The 24626-nt window shown below is 46.7% G+C and overlaps 1 protein-coding gene across 1 annotated transcript in view; it reads right to left on the minus strand.

Annotated features, from left to right (window-relative positions):
• The window catches only part of CACNG3 (calcium voltage-gated channel auxiliary subunit gamma 3), a 65172-nt gene that overhangs the window by 39838 nt on the left and 708 nt on the right, over positions 1-24626 (minus strand). The window lies entirely within an intron of this gene.

Raw genomic sequence — 24626 nt, forward strand, 5'->3', positions numbered from 1 at the left:
AAGCGGAAGCAGTGGCTCACTTTAGGGGCGAAGGAGTCACCCAGGTGTTTGCTAACATGCAGATTACTAGGTTCACATGCATTCTGGGCTCTGTCCCTAAGTCTGTAACCAAATTCTTGGGAACACGGTCTGCAAGCTTTACAACTGCAGTTAGGAGCTAGGCAGGGTGGTCTTTAATCACCCCCATCATTCAAGCCTATTCTCTGAGCCTCAGTCAAACAAAAGAGAAAAATTCAGTTCTATCTGTTATTTGCAGGTGACATGATTGTTTACCTGTTAAACCAAATGAAATTAATTGCAGTGAAATTGGCACCGATAAGAAAGTGCGAGCAGCTTACAGATAATTACAGCTCTAACCACTTAGAAAATGTCCTGGAAAACCCCCATCTACTCACGTTAGTAATTGCAAGTATAAAAGCTATGCACAGGCTTCGATGAAGAAAATGGTGCAACTTCTGTAAAAGACACAGAAGAAAACATTAATAAATTAGAAATACATTATGTCTAAAATGAGGGAGACGCCATGTTCTAAAGATGTTGATTGTGCTCCAATGATGCTATGAATTAATTTTTACTAATATTCCAGATTTTCTGGCAACCTGACAGAATGATCAGAAAATCCACTGGGAAATTCAAAACATCAGAGCTAAGAAGATGTACTAGTTTTAAGACTCTCAGAACAACAGTAAGATAGAACATCAAACACAGAATTATAGGTGAAAAGGAAAGATTACAAAGTATAGAAAACAGACACAGATCTATTATATGTGTAGACAAAGGTCAGAATTCAACTCAATGTGGATGAACTATTTCTTAATTCACAAATTACTTAATTTGTAGTGTAAACATTTAACACAACACCGTGTGCAAGTTCGTGGGATTTTTCTATCCATCTGCAACAAACACAGGAGGGAATTAACATGGAGGAGCAGAGGGTAAAGCACTGGGTCAGCCACCCGGAGCCCAGTGAGTGCCTCCAGGCCTGTGCAACTTCCAAAGCATTTACTGCCCTCCAGGCTACATCACAAGGGGGTGGGAATGGGATCCTAGTCTTTCCTCTCCTTACTTCACGTTGGACCTTGAGCAAATCACTCCACTACCTTAACCTCAACTTCCTCCACAGAAAACGGGGCAACTGCTCCCAGGTCCTGTCTCAGTCAGAAGTTGTGAGGGAAAGTGAGCTCCTGTATGACAGCCCTCCGTCACGGTCCGGTGCTCAGTGATAGCTGACATCTGGCAACCTTACCCCAATGTGGGGCTAAGAGCGAGGCTGTGGCAGGAGACTGCGGAATTGGTACTGTGACTCCATCATTCCCTGTCGGTGGGCCTTCCCTTATCAGTAAAGGGTGACATACCTCAGAGGTTGTTACAAAGAGCAAATGGAAAACCCACACCCGCTGCTTCGAATCGTGCCTGACATGCAGTAACGAGAGATGACGCCTGTTTGAGTAGGTGTCGTTGAGACCACCTGGGCTGAATACTTCACTGAACTCAGTGAAGGCCTTAAAACTGGGTAAAGGTTTAAGAGTCCAGTGACTGGGACAGAGATCTGTTTGCCTTGCCACCTCCAAGACAAGCCTTGCATGTAAGTCCCTTGTTTAAAAAATCTGCCACCTACTAAGCTGGGGTGGTCTGCCTCTTTCTTCAGTCTCTTTGCCTTTTGTGTACAGGGGCCAGTGTACCAACCAACACTCATCTATTTCTCTGAAATGGAATCCACAGAGAGGAAGCAGAGAAAAGAATGGTATGAGAAAGAGTATTTGTGGATCTGACCTCTGCATTAAGCCATCCACACATTTACTATCCAGTGTATGTGCCAATAGCATCCTCTCTCCCTCTCTCTCTCTCTCTCTCTCTCTCTCTCTCTCTCTCTCTCTCTCTCTCTTTCTGTGTGTGTGTCAATTAAAATTGGGTTTATGTCACTTGCAACTGAATGAATTCTAGATGATGCAACAGTATTATTGTATTGTTATGACCTCAGACAAAATGTTCCCAAATTCTCCACAACAGACTGGGTCTTGCTAGTAGCAGAGACTCTGCACTTAATCCATTTGCGTCCTCAGTGTGTAGTCACGCAGTTGTAAATGATGAGCCTTCATCCGGGTGACGGGCATTCTAAGAATGAAAACAACGCTGCCCTTTTCCAAATTCTGGTAGAGAGAACAGGGCTAGAGACAAGTCAAGAGCTTCAAGCTCATGACCTTCAAGCAGCAGCCCCAGGGCTGAAATGGAAATTAGAGGAAAACATCATTTCAAATTCTAAAAGGTCACCATTTATGAAAAGATTCTTAAACCAGATGATACATCAGAAATGAAAGGGGAAAAAAGAAAAAGAAATGGAAGGAGAAGGGGTTGAAACATTGGTTGTGCACAACTTGTTTTCCACACCCCAGTAACTCTGTGCCCAATCAGAGTGGCCGTGACCTCCAGAGGTGGCATTTAGACTTTAAAGCCAGTTGACCTGTCACACAGAACCTCATCTGATGACCTCTCACTGGTTGTCTCTAATAGAATTAGCAGAGATGAGAATGGAACACGTTTGACTGTTTCCTGGTCAAAAAGTATAGCCATGCATATGGAAGCAAATAGTAAGACGCCCCTTATGCGTTCTGGGCCGGTGCATCCGGGGGCATCTGAGCACCCCCAGCCGACTGCCAGATGGAAGGCTGCAAGCTGCATGTTCTCTCCCTACAAACTTCCCACATGTAAAGGGCGTCACTGTCCACCTCCAGGTAAAGCCAGACACGCGAGTCACCTGCCCTCATTTTCCCTCACTGCTGACATACACCACCAGGAAATTCTGTTGATTCCAACTTCTAAGCATCTCCTAAAGCAGTGGCCAAGGTCTCCTTCACCACCACCTCCTTAATTGGGAAATCTGTACCGGACTTGCATTTTTATATCAAGGCATTTTAACTGGCATTTTACTATTCCTCTTCCAGTCCCTAGCCCACTGTCCACGCCCCAGCCAAATGAGCCTCAAAGATAAAATCTATATCATGTCAGACTTTCACATCCCCATTCTGAACTCTCTAAAGGATCCCTGTTGCGCTCAGGATAGAGTCTAACTTATCCCGCCTCCCATGGAACCGTGTGATATGGCACCTGCCACTCTCTGCATTCACATGTTTCCTAACCGTGCTGGTTTCTGACTCCGGTCTTGTTTCTCTGTCATGTCGAGCTCTCTCTAGCTTCCAGACCTCTGTTCGTGTTGTTCCCTCTTCCTGGAACACCACTCTGCCCTGCAGTTCTCTAACTCCCCTCCATCCTTCAGCTTTTTAAAAAGTTGTAGTTTTTCTTCTGTAAGTCTCTTCTCAGGGAACTAGCTTGGTACTTAAGGGGAAAGGCCTTGAAGTCATATCATTGGAATTCAAATTCTGTCTTGGATTATAGCTAGGTGTGTGGCTCTCTGTTTTCTTATCTGTAAATGAGGATAACAAGCATTGTCAAAAAGGTCAAATGTGGCCACATAAATTACTTAGTATCATAGCTAGCACATCAACTATTAATGTTAGATAGTATCATCTTATCCAATAAAGAGGTAATATGCTAATTGACCCTCACACCATCACAAGATGGTGGCACCCACAGCCAATAGGAGGGAATATGCTAATTGACTGCCCTGCCCTCAAAGATGGCAGTGCCCACAGCCACAAGATGGAGGCACCCAGTCCCTGGCGGGCAAGGACTTGCTGCACACCTGCCTCTGGAGTCCCCCAGCCCCCTCAGCTCCCCAGCTGCCCAGGGCTGGCCCAAGGCTCACCCAAGCCTTGGATAGCAGCTGTCGAGCTGCCTAGAGCCACCTGAGTTGCAGGTAACCAGGGCTGGCTGAGGCTTGCACTGCTGGCAGTGGCAGCAGCAGAGATGTGATGGGTCATTGCCTTCCCCTGATTTCCAGGTCACCTCCCACCCCTGAGGATTCCCAGACTGTGAGAAGGGGCAGGCTGGGCTGAAGGATCCCCCTCTAGTGAATGAATTTTGATGCACCAGGCCTGTGCAGGGATACTCCCAAAGCCTATGTCTTTGGTTCTGTTCTCTTATTTTTATAGCCAGTTGGAGAGTCTTATTCATGCCCAAGGCTCTACCTCTACTACCAGTGATCTCCAAATGTGTATTTCCAGATCCGACCTCCCTCCAGACTTCTAATGTCTTGTTGGAGTTATTACAATAGTTCCCCTCACCCCCACCCCTGACCCGGGCTTATCTCCCTGCTCCATTCTTATATCTCTTAAACCTGTTTCCACTATACTTTTAAAATGTCAGCTCATTTGGGGCAAAGGCCATTCCTATGACACTCTTGAAAACCTGACTGGCACCTCTCCTCATGAGAGATCTGCTAGCCCTACTCTCCAGGATCTTGATGGTCCAAGCCTCCTGACTCTTGATGGCTTTGCCCTGCTGAGGTCTGGTCAGTATCTGGGATAGACTGAGTTGTGTGGCTCTGTGGTGGGAGCCACTCCCAAAGCCTGATTGGAATGTCCCCTTTATGGCAGATTCAATAGCCTTCCTCTGACTCCCCCTGTGGCCCTGCCCTGCTGAGGTCTGGGCAGAGTCTGAGGCAGACTGATCTGTGTGGCTCTGGGGTGGAGGCCATTTCTCCTTTGTACACCAACAGGTGCAGAGTTCTCCCTTCACACAGCCAAATCTTGATCTCATTGGGGCTGATGAACTCTGCTGGCCTCACTCTGATGACACCCGGAGACCCAGCCCCACCATAAAAGTGTGCAAGTGCCTAGTGAGTGGCAACTAGATTTGGCATAGCCGGGATGTTTGCTGAGCAGCCTCAGGCCCAGCACTGGCACCAAGTCTGAACTTGTATCAATCTGGGGAACACTGCCTCTACCTGGTGACAGGCAGCTCAAGTATCATCAGAGGCTCTTCCAGTGACTGAACCTGACAGGCAGCCGGCGGGCAGAGTGTGGAGGCAGATCTGGGGGGCCTTGGGACTTTTGCTGATCTGTTCTTGACCTGGTGCTGGTAAAAGCCAGCCTTGGCGCACAGCTTGGTCCTTCCCGCATACAGCTAGGCCCAGCAGTGCCAGCCACAAACTGTAGATGGCTTTGTAGCCCCAAACAGGTTGGCCAGGGCCAGTCACAGGCATTGTCTGCCATTGACCTGCATCAGAGTCCCTCCAGAGGCCCCAGAACCAACACACCCAATGGCCAGCTTCAGACAACATCAGAGGAGGGCACAATTAGCTTCATAAACAGCACATCCAAAGGTAGAAGATCTCAGCAGGCACCAGGCACAGCTGTTTCATGCGGTCAGCCCCTGCACAGCAGTTTATACACTGTGGTCGGGGTGTATTCTCACAGTAAGCCAGCCTGATGGTCAATTCCACACACACATGGGATCAATAGCAATCAAGACTCAACTACAATAGGAGGGACAATAAAACCTATACAAAGGACATTCTGAGCACCTACCTCTGGTGACCAAGGAGACTGCACCATTGGGTCTCACAGGACACCTACTATGTAAGACCACCCTACAAAGACTGGGAGTCATAGCAGATCTACTTAATACATTGAAACAAACACAAAGAAGCAGCCAAAATGGGGAGACAAAGAAACATGCCTCAAATGAAAGAATATGAGAAATAACCAGAAAAAAATCACTAAATGAAATGGAGGCAAATGATTTATCAGATACAGAGTTAAAAAAAGTGGTTATAAGGATGTTCAAAAACTTAGTGAGAACTACAACAGCATGACAAAAGACATAATAACCATAAAAAATAACCAGTCAGAAATAAAGAATACACTAAAAGAAATAAATAGCAAGTTGGATGAAGCAGAGAATGGAATTGGTAACTTGGAGGTTAAGGTAGCAGAAAATACCAAAATCAGAGCAGCAAAAAGAAAAAAGGATTTCAAAAATTGAGAATCTTTTAAGGGAATTAGGGACCACATGAAGCACAATGACATCCATATCATAGAGGTTCCAGGGGAAGAGAGTAAGGGATCAAGAACCTATTTGAAAAAATAATGAATGATAACTCCCCTAACCCAGGGGAGCAAACACACACACACAAGTCCAAGAGCACAGAGTCCCAAACAAAATGAACTCAAAGAGGCCCACACTGAGACACATCACAATTAAAATGCAAAAGATTAGACCAGTTGGACTGGCTCAATTAGTTGAATGTTGTCCTGTGCACTGAAAGGTTGCTGGTTCAATTCCAAGTCAGGGCACATGTCTGGGTTGCAGGTTTGATTCCCAGTTGGGGTATGAATGGAAGGCAACTGATGAATGTTTCTCTCTCACATTAATGTTCTCTCTATCTCAGCATGTACTCAGGTTAAAGACAAAGAGAGAAGCTTATGAGCAGCAGAGGAAGACAGTTACTTACAAGGAGCTCCCATAAAACTGACAGCTGATTTTTCAACAGAGACATTTCAGGCCAGAAGGGATTGGCGTGAAATATTCAAAGTGACATACAACCAAGACTACTTTACCCAGCAAGAATATCATTCAAAATTGAAGGAAAAAAGCTAAAGGAGTTTGCTACTATCAAACCAATATTATAAGAAATGTTAAAAGGCATTCTTATTTTTTTTTAAGTATTTATTGATTTTTAGAGAGAGATGAAGGGAGAAGGAGAAATAGAAGCACGATGAGAGAGAAACATCAACTGGCTGCCTCCTGCATGCACTCTCCTGGGGATTAAGCCCGCAATCTGGACATGTGCCCTGACCAGGAATTGAACAGGTGATCTCTTGGTTCAAGGGTTAACGCCCAACCACTGAGCCATACTGGCCAGGCAAAAGGTCTTTTTGAAGAAGAAGGAGGAGGAGAGGAAAAGAGGAATACAGTTAAGAATAAAATGGCAATAAATATGTACCTATCAATAATCACTTTAAATGTAAATGGCTTAAATGCTACAATCAAGAAATGAAGCAAAAACCACCAACAACAATAAACAAAAAACTTCATAGACATAGACAACAGTATGGTGCTTACCAGAGGGGAAGGAGGTGGGGGCAGGTAGAGGAGGGTAAAGCAGGGATAAATGGCGATGGAAGGAGACTTGACTTGGGGTGGTGAGCACACAATACCATATACAGAGGATGTGTTGTAGGATTGTACACCTGAAGCCTATGTAATGTCATTAACCAATGTCACTCCAATAAATTCGATATAAAAAGAAAAAAGCTGTTAAAAAAAAAAGACACAGGGTAGCTGAATGGATAAGAAAACAAGATGCATATATATGCTGTGTACAACAGACCCACCTCAGAATGAAAGATACAGGCTAAAAGTAAAGGGATGGGAAAATATATTTTATTTATATTGAGAGAAATAAAAGCTGGAGTAGCAATACTTATATCTGACAAAGGCTATTGTAAGAGACAAAGAAGGGCACTACCTGATGAAGAAGGGAGTGATCCAACAAGAGGAAGTAACCCAGGTAAACATGCATGCACCTATTTGCTTTACGAAGGTAGAACAGGAGCACCTACCTACATAAAGCAAATCTTGCTGGGCAGAAAGAGAGAGAGTGCAGGAACACAGTCATACTTGGGGGCTTACCACCCCATTTACATCAAGAGGTAGGTCTTCCAGACAGAAAATAAACAATGAAAAAGCAACCTTAAATGACACACTCGATCACACGATTTAATTGATATCTTCAGAGCCTTTTACCTCAAAGCAGCAGAATAGACATTCATTTCAAGTGCACATGGAACATTTCGAGAGTAGACCACATGTCAGAACATAAAACAAGACTCACACAATTAAAAAAAAAATTGAAATCATATCAAGCATCTGGTCTGATGGTATGAAACTAGAAATCAATCACAAGGAAAAAACTGAAAAGCACACAAAGACATGGAGGCTAAATAACATGTTGCTAAATAATAAGTGGGTTAACCATGAGATGAGGGAAGAAATAAAAAATACCTTGAAAAAATGAGAACACAAGAACCCAAAACCAGAAAAAGCACTCCTAAGAGGAAATCACAGCATTACAGGCTTATCACAAGAAACAAGAAAAATCTCAAACAAACAATCTAATTTTACACTTAAAGCACTTGTACAAGAGCAGCAAACAAAGCCTCAAGTGAGTAAAAGAAAGGAAATAAGAAAAATGAGAGCAGAAATAGACAAAATAGAATCTAAAAAATACAAAAGATCAATTAAATCAAGAGCTGTTTCTTTGAAAAGATAAACAAGATTTACACACCTTTAATCATACTCACCAAGGATAAAAAGAGAGAGGAGCCAGATAAATAAAACTGACACCAAGGAAATAAAAAGAATCATAAGAAAATATTGCAAACAACTATATGCCAACAAATTGGACAAAATGGATAAATTCCGAGAAACATACAGTTTGCCAAAACTAAATCAGAATCAGAAATTTGAATAGACAGATTACAACTAGTAAAACTGAAGCAATAAAAAAAAAAAAAATTCCCATCAAACAAGAGTGTTGGACTGGATAGCTTCACAGGTTAATTTTACCAAACATTCATAGAAAAACTAACACCTCAAATGATTTCAAAAAATTCAAAAGGCAGGAAGACTCCTGAGCTCATTTTATGAGGCCAGCATGACCCTAAGTCCAAAACCAGATAAAGACTCTGATAAAAAAAAAAAAAGAACAATATTCCTGATGAACCTGATCCAGCAATACATTGAAAAGATCATACACCATGATCAAGTGGGAATTATTCCTGGGATGCAAGATTGGTACAATATCTGAAAGTCAATAAACATGATATATCACATAAAAATGAAGGATACAAACCACACGATTGTATCAATCAAAGCAGAAAAAGCATTAGATAAGATCTAGCACCCACTTATGATAAAAACTCACAGCAAAGTGGGAACAGAGGGAACATAACTCAACGTAATAAAGGCCATATATGACAAATCCACAGCCAACATCATACTCAATGGGCAAAACCCTAAAGCATTTGTTTCCTTTAAGATTGAGAGCAGGACAGGGATGTCCTCTTCCACCCCTCTTATTCAGCCGCAGCAACCAGACAAGAAGGAATAAAAGGCATCCAGATTGGAAAGGAAGAAGCAAAAGTGTCACCTGCAGATGGCATGATAATGTATATACAGAATCCGACAGATTCCACCAAAAACATTACTAGAACTGATTAGTGAATTCAGTAAAGTAGCAGGATCCAAAATAAATATTTAGAAATCAGTTTTATTTCTATGTACCAATAACGAACGAGCAGAAATGGTAACTAAGAAAACAATTCTATTCAGAGTTGCATAAAAAACAACAACCTGGGAGTAAATTTAACCAACGATGTAAAAGACCTGTACTTGGCAAATTATAAGGAAGAAAGTGAAGAGATAAGTGGAAGCATATACTATATTCATGCATTGGAAGAAATAACATTAAAATGTCCATACTACCCAAAGCAATCTATAGATTCAATGCAATTCCTATCAAGGTACCAAGGGCCTATTCACAGAACTAGCAGGAATGTTTCAAAAATCAATGTGGGACCACCAAGACCCCAAATAGCCACAGCAATCTTGGGAAAGAAGAGCAAGTTGGAGGAATTATGCTACATGGTATCTAGCTATACAAAAGACCATCGTAATCAAAACAGCATGGTACTGGTATAAAAAGATACAAATAGATCAATGGGACAGAACCAAGGGCCCAGAAATACACCCATGCCGCTGTGGTTAATGAATATCTGACAAAGGAGACAAAAGCACACAGTGGGGTAAAGAGAGTCTATTCAATCAATATTGGACCGCTATGCTCAAAACAATGACACTTTCTCCCACAGAAGGGACAGATTCTCATATCTGCTCCTGCATGTACTCCGCTGGCAAATGCTGTTTTGTCTGGAGAAAATTCAGCTCAGACCAATCTGTGGGTAGCAAAGAGGTGTTTGAGTGCCTCTGAACAGAACTGTGGCTAGTCTTCCTTGATACACCAAAACTGGACAAGCAGATGACATGATAATGTATATACTAGTCTTAAAGTCCAGTTGCCAAGTGGACTCTGAAACCAACCTAATTAACCTTGGTGCTCCAGTGCATTCAACTCCGCTGTTCCAGTCCGTGTTGGGTGATCCTCGCCCGGGGTCATTCTGTGGCGCCAGGCAGCGGCTGTTTGGAAACGATCGGTTCACTGAGGCACACAGGTCTGTCACGTGCTGAAGACCTGGCGCTCAGTTTGCCAGCACATTCCATCCCACAATATTTAAAATATGACACTTGCTGATAGGAGCAGATAGAGGCAAAACTGTGATTTTTCACTTGAAACTTTGAATTTTATCTTTGGCAACACATACTGTCAGCTGCTTTTCTTGAAGTGACGAGCTCTCTCAGCTCCGTTTGGAGAAGAGGCCTGCCAGCTCCCCAGGCCTGAGAGCCGCCGTTTGCCCACGGACTGTTTGTCCGGGTGGCTGTGGTGTTTTGGGGGGAGCAGCCGGCCCCGCTCGCAGCTCAGCCACGCAGGCCCTGCTGGAGACCGGCCTCGTCCTCGGCACCAAGCCCAAGGGCTTTGGATGCACTCCCCGTTTTGTTCAGTGAGAGGCTGGAGATTTAGTAAAATCTAATGAAATCAGTGCTTTTGTACTGCTTCACCAAGGACCGTTCAGAGTGCCCGCAGCGCTTTCTTCCCTCTGGGCGGCGTCCACTTGGGGCACTGCCACTGCTCCGTACTGTTGCTCTGACTCACCAGTGCCAGTGCCACACAGTGCGAAAGGCAGCTGCGCCTCAGGACCCCATGACAGGGCCTGGGAGGGGTCCTCTGACCCCCAGGGTTAACAACACACTCTGAGAACACTGGGCTGTAACATCAGCATGAAGGACACCGGCTTTCAGAGTTAAAAGACCTGGACTTGCATCCTGCCTCTACCACTCAGTAGCTTTAAAACCTGGGACCATTACTTCTCTGAGATCCAGTTGCTCATCAGTGAAATGGGTCTGATACCCCATAGGCTCTTGTGAGAACCAAGTGAGCCAACGCAGTAAGCACTCAGTGTACACTCACTGTTGCTACTTCCTAAGTGCTAACAGGCCCAGGCATATCACACCACAGACCCGAGGCTGGTCTCCTGCAGGTCCCATCACCGGCATGCGCTGGGAAGCAGACTTGCGGAGAGGCGTGGGGACTAACAGAGCCAGGAGCCAGGAGCCATGCCTGCACGACTCCTTGTTGAGGGCAGAGAATGAAGATGGGCAGATCCTGTCCCATCTATTTATCACAGGAAGACGGGGGACAATCAACACCAAATTAATACTCATATGTGCCAGGCACCGAGTGCTGTGCAAATACAACCCATTCGCTACAGATGAGGAAATGGAGGCACGGACAGGATAAGTACCATGCCCGCAGTGGCACACTCTATGTGGTTCACCTGGGGTTTGAAAGCTAGCAACTGACTCCAAGGCAGAGTTCTTAGCTACCACCCTGTACCAGGAGCAGGAGGAAGGAGGGCATTTCCCCAGAAGGTCCCTTCCCCGCCACACAGCTCATGTAGCTACACAATCAAACAATGATCAGTGGCTTCAGAGTTCAGAATTGATCTGTAGTCCGACATAGGTGTTAGCAAAGTCATAGAGCAGAATCCCAATGGAATGAGTCTGACAGTGAAAAGGTAAGAACGCAGCTCATGGACCGAGGTAGGCAGGCAGAAGGGGAAAGTGGACATCTGTACCCCATAAGGTGGGAAGCTAAGACTGTCTACCCAAGGTGCCGGCAAAAGAAATGAAGATTTATGTTATTTTTTTAGAAATTGGAAAGGTAATCAATGAAGGGTGGGGTGAGTTTGCTAAATCCTCACCTATTGTGGCAGGAAGTCAATGGATTATAAATCAAGAAATGAAGGGCAAACATATTACTTAGAGGTTTGGATAGAACCACCAGAGGAACCGCGCCAGGAACGGTTCACTCTGAGCGGAGGACGCGGGGTGAGGACGCGGGAGCACCGAGGCGAAGCTTGTCATTAAAACCCCTTCTACCAGGCCTGACGCTTACACAGCGTGCGTGAGTAACGTCTGAATAAACGGTAAGATAAAAGCTTTTGATTAAAGTATGAAGTTTTAACTTGAAGAGAAAGGTATGACCTCTCTAATCTTTCTGACTTAGTAGAGCAGAAAACTAGGGCAATGAGATTTATCAGATAATTACTAAACTGGCAGAGCAGCCGTTTGGGGTGAGGAGATGAGCCGGTAGTGAGGGTGGAGGGGAAACCTTGCTTTGTCTTTTTTTGTTTTAAAAACTTTGATTGAAATGTGTTTTGTGTTACTCTTAAATTAAAAGTATTTTCATTAAGAAATACAATAGGAAAACTATGCCACTCAAAAGAAGGTGACAGAAGTTAAATACCCAGGAGTTTTTTAAAAAGAGAGGGAGGGCGCTGTCACTCAGTGTGTCTCCATGGTCTCTGGAGGCGGGCTTCCGGCCTGCCCCTTCCCTCTGCCCCAGGACCAGAACCCGGGAGGCTGGCTCCCATTCCGCTCTAGCTCCCGCTCTTGAGAGATCAGCTTGCCTCTGTGGACCCTACGCACGCTTGCTTTTCTGTGCATTTGGCAGGAGGGTTCTGAGCACCTACTGTAGGCCAGGCGGCCTGGGGACACGCAGCTCTGAGGGCCTTTCTGTCCAAGGCGCCCCACCCCCCCGGCAGCCCCCAGGCCCAGAAGCACCCTGCACCTCCGCTGGGTCACTCCTCAGTGTCTTCCCTACACGTCTGACCTTCCCAGAGACAGGAGTGTGTCTGCCGAATACTGTGTCTAGCACATAGTAGGTGTTCAGGAGGTACCTACAGAGCAAGTGACACAGGCTGACGTTGTCCCCAAAGGCAAACCACACACTCCGCACCCCCTAAGGCTCTGCAGGCTGGGAAGGGCCGGGGGAGAAGATGCATGTGGGCGGAGCAGGCTGGAGCCTGAGCCGGGAGGCTGCCAGGAGTACAACGGCCTCAGACTCAGCGCCGGCCTCCCACACTGCTGTCCATCTTCCACGTGAGACACTTAACACTGACAACGGCCGCCTCGTCCTCGGGGAAGGACGACAATGGCCAGGAGATGCCGTGCAGCTGGCTGGTCTTGGAGGAATGGGCCAGGGTGAGGCGAGGCTGAGCGGTGAAGCTGGGGGAGTGGGGTCACAGGAAGTGCCCTTCTGTTCAGGAGCACAGTTGAGGGGGAAGGCTGGGACATGGTGACCTCCAGAACACGTCTCTGGGCCCAGTCAGTCCTTACAACTTCCTTCAAGACCTGCCGACCGGCGCCAGGGCCTGGGCTTCTGTGCCGCTCCCCTCCTCTCCTAGCCCATGGCTCCTGCTCCCCCCCCCCCCCCCCCCCGACACACACACACATACCCTCACCTCTGGCCTCTGCTTTCGATGCTCTTCTGCCCAGAGCCTCCTGGGTGGCTCCTCATCTCCCCCACACTTTGGTTAAAGGTCACCTTCTCAGGGGACCCTGCCTCAGCCACTCTGTTTACCATGTCACCCTCCTTCCCACCAGCCCACCCTCCTGCCTGAGGGCCTTTGGTGAAAGCCCAGGGCTGGGACTCTGCCTGGACCCTTACCTTGGAGGGTGGGGGGTGGGGTGGGGGGCTCAGACCTAGTGTCTCTGGGACCAGCCCTGCCATCTCCCCTGCAGAGCAGGAGCGAGGCCGCAGGGAAGAGCAGAGGAACACTGATCCCGGACCGGACGCACATCATGGCCTCTTGATCTGATCTTTTTACTTTTCTCTAAACATGAAGAGCTCTTGGAGTGCGAGCCAGCGTCGTCTTGGGTGAAAAGTACTATTTTGAAAAACCGGACTAACTTGCTAGGACCTATTTTAAGGCCTTTTAAGCTGCTAAACTGTTCCCTGGCTCTGCGTCCTGCCATTGGGAAGGGGGATGAGTTGTGGTGAGGACGCATCCCTATGAGCTGCTCTTTGCCCAAACCAGTTTCCGCGGGGACGGCAGTCTTACACTGGAGAGGAGGTGGCAGACCCTGATTCTCAGCATCGCTTTGACTTAACCGGTAGGTGTGATTGCAGTTCAAAGCAGCTGCACGGATGCGGAATAGGATATTCCAGCTATGGAAGACGCTAGAACAGAAACAGTGTCTGGTGGGCGCGCACAGTGTAACCCTCCTCTCCTTCCGCAGGGCTGCACCAGACCACTAGCCATTCCGAATCGAGGCTGTGGGACTCCTCTGCATTATCTTTGAGGAAAAGATGGAAAATAAGGGATGGAGAACTAACGTTGAGATTTTTAAAACTATGGAGTCCGATGGCCCCGAGCTGCAGGCTCCTGCGTCACCCACAGAGCGGCAGGGACCGCAGAGGTGCTTCCGAGGGAGGTCTGTAAGCACCGGGACCAAAGAGCTACTGCCCGAGGTTAGGGGGGTCACAGAGTTCAAGGTGAGTGAGTGACCTCAAGAAGCACATTCAGTGCATGTCCCCTGGGCCTGTGTCATGTGCCAAGGCTCTGGCTCTAGGCTGGGGTCCTGGGAGTGTGGCTGAGAAGCAGCGTTTTGATGGTGATGAGCTAGTAGACAATGCCTCTCTGCAGTGTGCAGAGGAAAGGGGGGTACATGGTGTCAGGGCTTGCCTGCGTCATGCCCCTCTCAGCTGCCCACGCCAGGACTGCTGAGCCCACGGTCACGGAGAATCAGGCCTGGTGGGGCGTTGGTCAAGGCAGGTCTGGTGGTGTCCAAGGTGGGTTTGGCCCTCTGAGCTCTGCACTGGAATCGGCTGCAGACCACTAAGCCAGAGTCATCAGACAGAAACCTTGACCCCTGCCTGACACCGATTCTAAAACCCAATAAGTCAAATGATGGTATGCCCAAGTTCAGTCCTCAGGAAGTGTGACTGCCACAAACCCCATGGCACCCCAGGTTTGTAGCTCCCCGTCCTCATGTAGAGTTTGCCCGAATATCCGATGGTGTGCTCACCTGCCAGTAGTCAGACTTTCTGGGAAAGAAATGGTTCTAAATTCTAGTGATCGGTGTTGCCTTTTCAAAAAAAAAAAAAAAAAGTATATTTGGTCTCCAGTATATTTTTTAAAATATGTTTTTATTGACTTCAGAGAGAAAGGGCGAGGGAGGGAGAGAGAAACATCAATGATGAAAGAGAATCATTGATTGGTTGCCTCCTGCACGCCCCCTATTGGAGATTGAGCCCTCAGCCTGAGCAAGTGCTCTTGACCGGAATTGAACCCAGGACTGGACCCTTCAGCCCGCAGGCCCACACTCTATGCACTGAGCCAAACTGGCTAGAGCCAGAGGTGCTGTATTTTTGCAGCCTAGTGCCAAAACATCTAAATCTAGTTAGTTCTGCCATTTCTTTCCCTTGACCTTGCTTCCTGGATTTGGAATAAAAATTGGCAAAGGTTGGGTTCATTATTTTTCACAATATTTCTAGCTGAGTGGTTCAGAGTCAATGACTGACAGGAAAGACTGCAGGCAGCGCAGGGGACTCAGCCGCATTTGTTTATCCCAGTGACTGGGGCATGGCAATGACAGCAGCACAGGTGGGGTGGGGTCCCCGCTCTGCCTCCTTCCAACCACGACCTCTCTGGCTCTGTGCTTCCTCCTTTGTAAACGGGGGACAACAGAAGTATCTACTTCCTGAGAAGGTACAAGGATTGGATGACTAATATGTGTCAAGTGCTTACATGTGCCTGGCATGTACTGTGTGCTTGATACACACATAAATAAATGCTCAGGGATTAGCCTAGAAGTGGGTGCTCACAGCTTGGCCCAGAGAAGGTGTTTATTACATGCTAGCTATTTATCACTTCACTGCTTCCTAGTCATCTCTTCCTGGGATTCTCATGGCCCGTCCTCTCCTACGGTTTCTTTGGAAGCAGGTGAGCATCCACATTGGTGTCTCACCTGCTTGCTGATCCCAGGAGGAAGGGAAGAGCTCCCCTGGATGGGGCTCCCGAGCAAACTCAGGAAGCAGCCCGCAGGTGCCTTGCAGAGAGCTCTCAGACCAAGAGCTTCTAGTCTCAACCTTGCTGTTTCCCTGCATCAGCTGGGAGCATGCCTCTGGAGACCTTCCTGCGCTGGCCTGACCCTGACTTCCCCTCCTCGGCGCTCACCGCTCCTCTGCCCTGCCCGGAAGGAAGTGCCAGTGCTCCTCAGGGCTCTGTCACGTTCCCTCCTGTGTCCTCTGGGTTGCCTCTGACACTTCTGCACTTTCATGTCTTCAATTACCACCTGTGTCTGGGAAATACCAAGTGTCATTTCAGCCTTCACCTTTATCCTACGCTCTCTATCGGCAATTCTTCACATTTTTGGAGTGTGAGAATCCCTCCATGGGAGTGCACACTCACATGTTTTTCTTGAAGTCTCATGAGCATACGGAGCCCTACGCACAGAGCTACTAGTACATGGAGTCCCGATACCAGCTCCTGTGGTGGCCTCACTCTCCCCCTCCCCTCAGCAACTGTGTCTGCTGGTCTACCTTTAATCTCTCGTGTCATTTCCTTTTTCTGCCATCAGAACCTTGCCTCCCTAAGCTTTCTTCTCTTCCCAGCCCCCAAAGATGTTGTTTCATGCTTATTTGGTCAGGGGCTGGAGACCATTACAGAGAGGGGTTCATACTGACTTTCAGCTTCTCAGAAAAGGGCCCAGGACCCCGCAGCAGAGAACTGAGAGAGAGAGGTCTCAGGAAAGAAGAGATAACACAACAGAACACCTGATCAGACAAAGAGTCTCTGAGAAAGGCTAGAAAAAGTGTGGTTCAATGCTCTTGGAAAAATAAAGGACACTTCCAGAAGTAAAATGTTATTATAAATTTCTGCAATAGCTGTCACACTTCTTCAGTGGCAGTAACTGCAGGCTGGGCAGAAAACTTGGGGATACTAAGTAGGTATTTATGAAATAGAAAGCAAATTCCACACATGTTTTAATGGCAACATTCAAAATTATAGGTGCTGAAATTTGAATTTCTTATTTCTGTGTGTTGTGAAATATTATTTGATATTATTTAATTTTCAACCAACCATTTAGAAATGTACAACATATTCTTAGCCTGTGCACTGTACAAAAATAGGCGATGCGCTGATTTCTGTGCATGGGCCAGAGTTTGCCAACCCTGAGATGAATGTCTCACGTTCTCCACAGCGCTGAGTCTCACACTTCCATCATTTCAGAGGCAAAGCTTGAAGTAGGTCCTGTTTACTTGATGAGTCTCAAATTAGTGGCGTATAAATGTGTCACTGTCCTATCTTTTGACTGTGTTATATCCAACCCCTCATTTCTTCAATAATATCTTGGGCATATTTTATAACTTTCCAGCCACTTTTGGTTGTTAAAACTTCCAGTTAAATATCTGATTGCAAGGTTGTATCCCTGACCCTCCCTCTCTTACATGCTGGCAGCTTTGGCATGCTGTGCTAGGGAGCAGGGAGCAGGAGGAGAAAGAAGGCCACGTGTCACTCGGCTGGGTGAAGGTGCCAGCCTCTGTGGTTCACTGTTGCCGCTTCCCCAGCCGGCGCTGATGGCCAGGGATCTGCGTGGCAGGAGACATGTGCCCTGGTTAGCGGAGGCCCCGGGGCTTTCCCCCTGCCACCTTCTTCTCGGATGTGGGCCACTTGGGTCGGTCCAGGCTTTTCCATCCCCATTGGCTCCCACCACTGACAGCTCAGGGCCCCACACTGCTGAGCCCGTGGTACCCCGTGAGCTTTGTAAAAGGCCCTCCTCCCTTTGGACAGACTCCCTGTGGACCAAGGTGCATGGCTTGGGAGTGGAGCATGGGATGGCTCTCAGCCCCTGCGGACCCCAAGCCCAGCAATCCTGGGCAGGGCAACATCTTCGTAAACGCCCTGCAGCCCTGGCTGGGCCTTCTTGCCTAGCGGGTTGCTCTGTTGGGTGGAGCACTGACAAGACGGCTAAAGCTCAGCCATCCACTATCGGGCCCCCTGAACTCCCAGACCTCCCCATTGCGAACAGGCGGCCCTACTGCCAGCCCTCCCTCCACCCTGGCGCTTCCCTCCACGTCGTGTGAAGTAGGCACAGGAGCAGAGGGGCAGCCGTGCTGCCTAAGAAGCATGCAGTCCAGGAATGGCATGCCATCTCTTTTCCAGGCACCCTCGATCTTGAATTCTTCTTAGAATCATCGAGGAACTAAAGGTATTGGGAGGAAGGACAGCGGTATGAGATTGCTGACATCATTTGTCTTAGCCAGTGGATAGTGTCTAAAATGACTACTGGTCAAGGACTACTGGCCCACACACTATATAGAATATGAAGGAACGAAGGGACCACAAGCAGGACTAGGCAAACTGTTGAGAGCCCTTGCTACTTCCATTTTCTTCTCTTGCGGGCGAGGAGACTCGTGCTTAAAGGTTAAATGACTTCTGAGGTCTCACGGCTCGTAAACGGGGGACCCAGGTAAGAACTCGTGTCTACCTGGCCTCAGAGCGCCTGCTGTCTGACATTCCTGTGGTCTCTCAGGAATGACGAAGGGCCCTGTGCTCCTACAAGGCCTGAGAAAGTGGGCTCTGGCAGAGTGGTGCGGACGCGGGGAATAAAAACAGCATTGGGTTTTGTAGGCTTCTCTTTAACCTCAGAAGCATTGGTTCACTGGGGGCACTTCCACATGTCAGAGTATAATTTTCAAGTTGTAAGAAACACCATTCTCTTAAAATGCACAGGGAATTCATGTCACGTTTTATTTAACACATCGGCGAGGGAACCAGCAGAATGACAAAGCTGGTTCAGAGGTGGATGCTATATATTTTTTTCATTGGAAGTATTCCGAAATAAGATAGCTAAGTTAGATATAAAACTGATTAATGTCCTAGAGGTTAGGCAATAAATTCACAACATCTGTGTTTATCTCCTCTAATGAATAGAAATCATTTGGGTCTTTACTGTATCTTCTGGAGCTTTCTACAACTCAACATGCAACTGCAGCTGGGCTTGCCTTCACAGTAAAGCTCAGTCAGACAGTGTTACCTTCCCCGAGAATCAGAGGGCTCCCTGGGTAAGATTGTTGGTCTCTGCTCTCTGAGAACATTAACAGGACATAACATCTTTTTGCCCCATTTCTTGTTTTATTTCTTCCTGATGCATGTTGGTAACCTTCACTGGTCACCCAACAATGGAATGCAAATCACTTGCCTTTATTCTAACAAAATTTCAATGGTGATCAGAAATCTCTTCAGGTATCTACTTCCTAAGTCCTAGAGTCAGAAGGTAGGGGGCCTGGGTTTCAGATAGAAAGAAGACAAGTAGCTTCTTTCCACTCATGGTGACTCATCTGGGAGTAAGATTCCAAATGTTTAAACACCAGGAGGACACAAGATCTGCCGATCAGGACAGGTGCTTCCACAGGGCTGGAGCAGGAGCATGATGGCCTTGCTGGGCCAGGTCTGACCCTTTATTTGATGGGTCTTATAGATGTCTGGGAGGATCCAGAAAGGATGGTGGGGTTGTGAGGGCGGGGGCGGTGATGTGGGGACAGGGGACTTGGGCCAGGAGCTGTTTACCAACAAGTAGGGAAATAGTTAAACATTTTAATCACATGTATGGCTATACTAACATGTTCTGGCTGATGTTAGTCAAGCTCACACCCTCTGAATCCTGCCACCATGCCAATCCTGACCCACCCCCAAGCACACTCCTGGCCATCTTTCCCATTCTCCCCCAAGACTTCACTTCTCTCGCACTTTTATTTTTTAATATATTTTATTGATTTTCTACAGAGAGGAAGAGAGAGGGATAGATGGTTAGAAACATTGATGAGAGAGAATCATTGATCAGCTGCCTCTTGCACACCCCCCACTGAGGATGTGCCCGCGACCAAGGTACATGCCCTTGACCGGAATCGAACCTGGGACCTTTCAGTCCACAAGCCGACACTCTATCCACTGAGCCAAACCGGTTTCGGCTCACTTCTCTCTTCTATCTGCCTCTTGGGCTTTAGGGACAAGGATGGACAGTGCAGGGACAAGAGCAGGGTCAGGGGTAGGGAAGAGAGTAAGAGGGTACTGAAGTATTCTGTACCCATGTCCAGGGGAAGGTACAGCATTAGATCAGGGCCAGGAGGCACAGAATGACTATTTTATGACATTTTTTAAGCTCTAAGGATATAGCAGTGCCACCAACAGGCAAGAATCTCTGTCCTCTCGAGTTTACAGTCTATCGGGGGAAGCTCGGAGACAGGAGCAGTGTACATCAATGCCTGTGACAGCACCTAGCACTGGGCTGAGCACACAGGAAACACTCAGGCAGTGCTCTGTCCCTCCCTCACCCAGGCCCAGCTACATCTTTGCAGCTTCCCCGAGGCTTCTGAGCACATCAATAACGCTGGCACCCCATCTGGCTGAACAAGTCAACCATCTGGAGATTTGGAAATATGGGGGAACTTCTAATGATGGGCTATTTTTTTCCTAGTTTTTCAGCCAGATGTTTGATGTCATTCAGGCCCATCTGTAGCAGAAATAGAAGTTTATTGAAACACTTTTCCATAATTTTAATTTCCCTGTCTTAAAATCCTAAGTGGGCTTTCTTTTCTTAGTAGAAAATTTTTTTAATGCATCAAAAAAGTGATCATAGACTAATGAAGAGCAATTCAGTAATCAACGGTAAAACCATAAGAAATTTGAATTAAAAGGACTGGCAGCCCAAGGGTCAAATTCAGCTGCAGGGTAAGTTTGATTTGGCTGACACCATGTTTTTAAAAGTTGACCTAATTGCCCACATTTTAAAAATCAAAAGAGTTTCCATCTGGCATTTAAAAATTTGAATTATTGAACCAAATTGGTACACATTTCACCAGGGTAAAGATCAACTTAAACTACGTAGTAATTGTCCCTTAGACGGGGCTCGAGTGCCCCAATTTGCCACAGTCCCCACCACTCTCTATTGCCCCACACTGAGACGAAGTTTGTTACCATACCTCTTCTTAAACGCACTGCTACTCTCTCCCCCCCCTCCTAGAATTGGAGTAAGAGGACTGTGAAATGCCCCTTTTCACACTTTCCATCACCTGCCTGGTCCACACGGAAATTTGGGTTTGGTACACCTTAATCTAATCTGAAGCTCCCATTTTAGATTTGCATAAAGCGAGGTCCAAACAAGGAAAAGAACGTACACAACTGACATAACACTTAGTGACAGAAATGGGATTAGCTGCCAGGGCTCCTCCCCCCTAGGCCAGTGCAGTGCTCTTCCCACTATCTACGCACACCGCTCTGATGGTACCGAGGGCTTCACGGTTTTCCCAGTGAGAGCGTCACGAGTCACACAGTTCCCATTCCCAGTCGCACACTGCTCCTGAGAGCCCGAGCAGGCTGGGCTCTGCTCTGAGTGCCTAGTGTGCTTTCCAGATAACGAGCCAGGCGTTGGCTTTGGTTTCTCAGTGTGGGTGTCTCTACATGGGTCGATGGCTTTTTCATTCAAAGCATGTCCTTTGCTGCGTCTGAGTTTGCGCCTGTCTGGTGGCTCCCGTGCCTGCAGACGCTGCACAGGCACGCTGGGTGTTCTGGGAACTGGAGCGTCTGAATGGCAAGGCCCATGGGTTTGGGCGTCCTCACAAGCTAAGTGTCCCTGCCAGTCGCAGCCGGCCCACCAGAGCATGAGGTAACACTCTCCAGCCAATGCAACCTGGCTTAGGTGCAGTAGCAACTGCTGAGTGAAGGTGGGTGACCCTGGGAAAGTTACATAACTTCTCCAGCCTCAGTTTCCTCATCTGTAAAATAAGGGTGATGGTACTAATACCTATAGCGTGGAGCTTATTTGAAGATGAAAGTTAATTTTTTAAAATTCTTAGAACAGCCCTAACACCTAGTGAATGCCAGCATGACATTCTGGTGGGTGATGGGAATGAACCCTGGGAACACAGACTCTGACTCCACAGTCACCTAGGCCCATTGGAGTTACTCAGTCACCTTGCCCTTGACTTGATAACTGCTTGGAGGACTTTTAGGAAATTCAGACTCCAGCGACCCACTGCCAACCTATGGACGCAGAGAATCTAGTTGTGGGGCCTGATAACCTATTCTTTCAAAGCTCCTTATGTGATTCTGATGGCCACCCAGGTTTGGAAGCCATGATGCACTTGGATATCTTTCTGATATTTGAATACTTTGGTGGTGGGCAACTCATAGCCTCTGAAAGCTCCCCATTCTGCAGGGGACACATTTTTAGATTGAGGCCAAACCTGTTTACCTCAAGCTCCCACTTCTACCCCCTGGAGGCCACGCAGAACACTTAAAATCTCTTTTTCATATGAGAGTTCTGCAGACATTGCAGACAGCTGTCATATTCCTGCCGAGCGTTCTCTTCTTTGGACAAAATGGCCATAGTCTCTCATGGGGAAAAAGTATGGATGAACCGACTCTTCTAATTTGTGATATGAAAAAATGAGTAACAAGACTCCATACCCTTGTTATCCTTTGACACTTAAAGGACCAGAAAAAATGAGGATGTTGAGGCTCTGGAAGGCAGGAGATACCCAATGGGAGGTGGCTGTGCACCTGCATTTCATCAGCATGGCTCCATCTGCGGCATGTGCCACGCAGAGGCCAGACACTCCAACACTCCATGTGGTCAGTACATGAAGGCAAATCTTGGCTTCAGTTTCAGCCAGGCCCGTCTAGGTGTTGGTTATATGGATGTACACATAGCTAAAATTTCATTGTGATTCATGAAAGTTTATGTGTCTTACTGTATTTGGTACTTCAAAAATACAAACAAAAATGTAGCTGGACCAAATTTTACAGAGACTGCAACCAATTTTCTCAAAAGAATTCACCTGATCAAGGACATGTTTTAGATTCACCAAATCCCACTGGATTCAAATTCTCACAGAATGCCCGGGTGGGGCTCTGATTCCTTGTGCCAACTGTGGGTGGAGAACATGATGCTGGAGAAAAGAGAAACCATCAGCTGAGAACTGCTGAGGGTTCCGGAACCCTAGGCCCTAAAGGGGAAATTGGTGTTTAATTGTGTGTTCCAAGGTTCAGTTCCTAGAGGCAGAAGAGTCGGGAATAACTGAAACAGGGTCTCCATGTGCAACCTCGGTTGTAGTCTCCGGTTTTATATGCCATCCCTGGAACCATGTAGGCATCAAAATATCCATAGCTTCACAAATGATAGCTCAATTCCTTATTGTCCATATAGGAAAGCGAATTATAAAATTTCCCTTAAGTAAATGACTTCACCAAATGCAACCACAAACAACCACAAATGTTAGCTTCTTGTCAATATTTAGGAAAGAATTATTCTAGAATTTCCATCAGTACACTGGATACAATATGGGCTTATTGTATAATAAGTGATAAGTAAAGGCCACTTATTCCAAATTAATAATTTCCCAAAATAATAAAATGAGAATTGAGAATGGCAAAGGTCATACAGATAATTTGCAGCCTCACCCAGGCATTCTGACTTCACACACCGGGATCCTTCTTGCATTTAAAGGATTCCTTTCCCACCTGGACTTCCCACCAGTTGCAAATGTGCATTGGAAACAGACTCAGTTGTAGTTACTCTTACAGGCAGGAGAGCAGTTGTTCAGAGTGTCAGGACACGGGAAGAAGGCCAGGGAATGAAGCAATATTACACCAGCAAGTGATGTCATAGCATGATTTCCTAAGCGGCTGACATAAATGCAAGTCTTCAAGAAGCCCTGGCAAGTGCCAGCCAGTGAGAATGCAGGCCGGAGGACCAATGATGAGCAGGCAGAGGGAGCATATAGGGAATCAAGATTCTCTTACTCATCGCTGTGACAAGCTTTGCAGGTTCCCTAGAAGCCCAAGAAAAAACTCCCTTTTAACCCTTCAGTCCAGGGCCTCCCCTCAGGCACAGAGGCTCCAAAAGCTCCGATTTTGTTCTCTTTCTGCTCTCTCCCACCGACACCCAGCCATAGCCCAGTGATGCTGAGAATGACTCCAGTGCAGTGAAAGCAAGTTTAATAGTGAGAAAGGCTGCCTAAGGGCTTGGCATTCCAAAATTGATCTGTCCTTTTCATCATAATTAAGCTGATTCTCAATTTTTAAAATTAGAACTGACAAGCTCCCATTCTTGGAGAATCAATCTTATGCAAATATCATGAAAACATATCTGTTGGATTTGGGGGAGATTTAGGAAAGAAGAAAGCTGTATACCAAATACCAAGATTTCACTTTTGTTTTGATCCCCAAATAATAAAATGTATATTTATAAGGACATTTTCTTAAAGTGTGTGCATGTGTGTGTGTGTGTGTGTGCATGTGTGTGTGTGTGGGAGGGTTCATGCATGTTAGTCTGGAACTGGTTGGCAATGGAAGTTCATGAAAATATCTAGTGAGACCGAACTCATAAGGAACTGGTAAGACTATGTTGAGAAATAAGGAATAGCTTAGAGTGTATCAGGCTAGGTCAGGGGGTCTCTCTCCCTCTCTCTCTCCCCAGATCCCCCATTGAAACACAATTGAAGCAGAGCCAAAGACATCATCTCAAGCCAGAGAGCAAAGCGATGCACAAAATGATTCGAGATTTTGTATTTGAAGACTTTTCTTAATTGCAGAAGCTGCCTAGGTTGCTACAAAATCTCATCTCATGAAGCTTATACCAAAAACCATCAATAACATCCAAACCCTTCACCCCACACCACATAGCATTAGTCTTGCTGGGAACAGTCTGGACACCTGCACCTTCTCAGCAATCATCGGAACCATTCTTTTCTCCCCACT

The sequence above is a fragment of the Pipistrellus hanaki genome (genome assembly GCF_964339955.1).
Source record: "Pipistrellus hanaki genome assembly, chromosome: 4".
In the NCBI taxonomy this organism is placed as follows: Eukaryota; Metazoa; Chordata; class Mammalia; order Chiroptera; family Vespertilionidae; genus Pipistrellus; species Pipistrellus hanaki.